The sequence below is a fragment of the Antrostomus carolinensis genome, unplaced genomic scaffold (assembly GCF_000700745.2).
Source record: "Antrostomus carolinensis isolate BGI_N321 unplaced genomic scaffold, ASM70074v2 scaffold15879, whole genome shotgun sequence".
Classification (NCBI taxonomy): Eukaryota; Metazoa; Chordata; class Aves; order Caprimulgiformes; family Caprimulgidae; genus Antrostomus; species Antrostomus carolinensis.
In genome coordinates, this window is record NW_010340828.1 from 26,988 (window position 1) to 27,286 (window position 299).

A 299-nucleotide genomic window follows, 5' to 3' on the forward strand; every position below is an offset into this window, starting at 1 on the left:
GAGGAGATGGCAGCTACTCAATCTAAAGTGGTTTCCTGTCTTTTCTCCTCCAGTGTAGCTTAAATGAGGAGATGAATCTGGATGGGATCCCTGGCATTTGGCCCTAATACTGCTTATCTTCACAGCCCTGCCTAAAATAAGTCACCTGAGTTCTGGCTATGAATTTGACCCATTCTTGGCAGATTACATCCTTTGTGTCCTAACCTGACACAGCAGAATGTCTCTCCAGTCCTCCCTATTTTCCCAGCTATAGTTTAGAAAAACAGCAGCAATACCTTTTTTTTTTTTTTTTTTTTTTT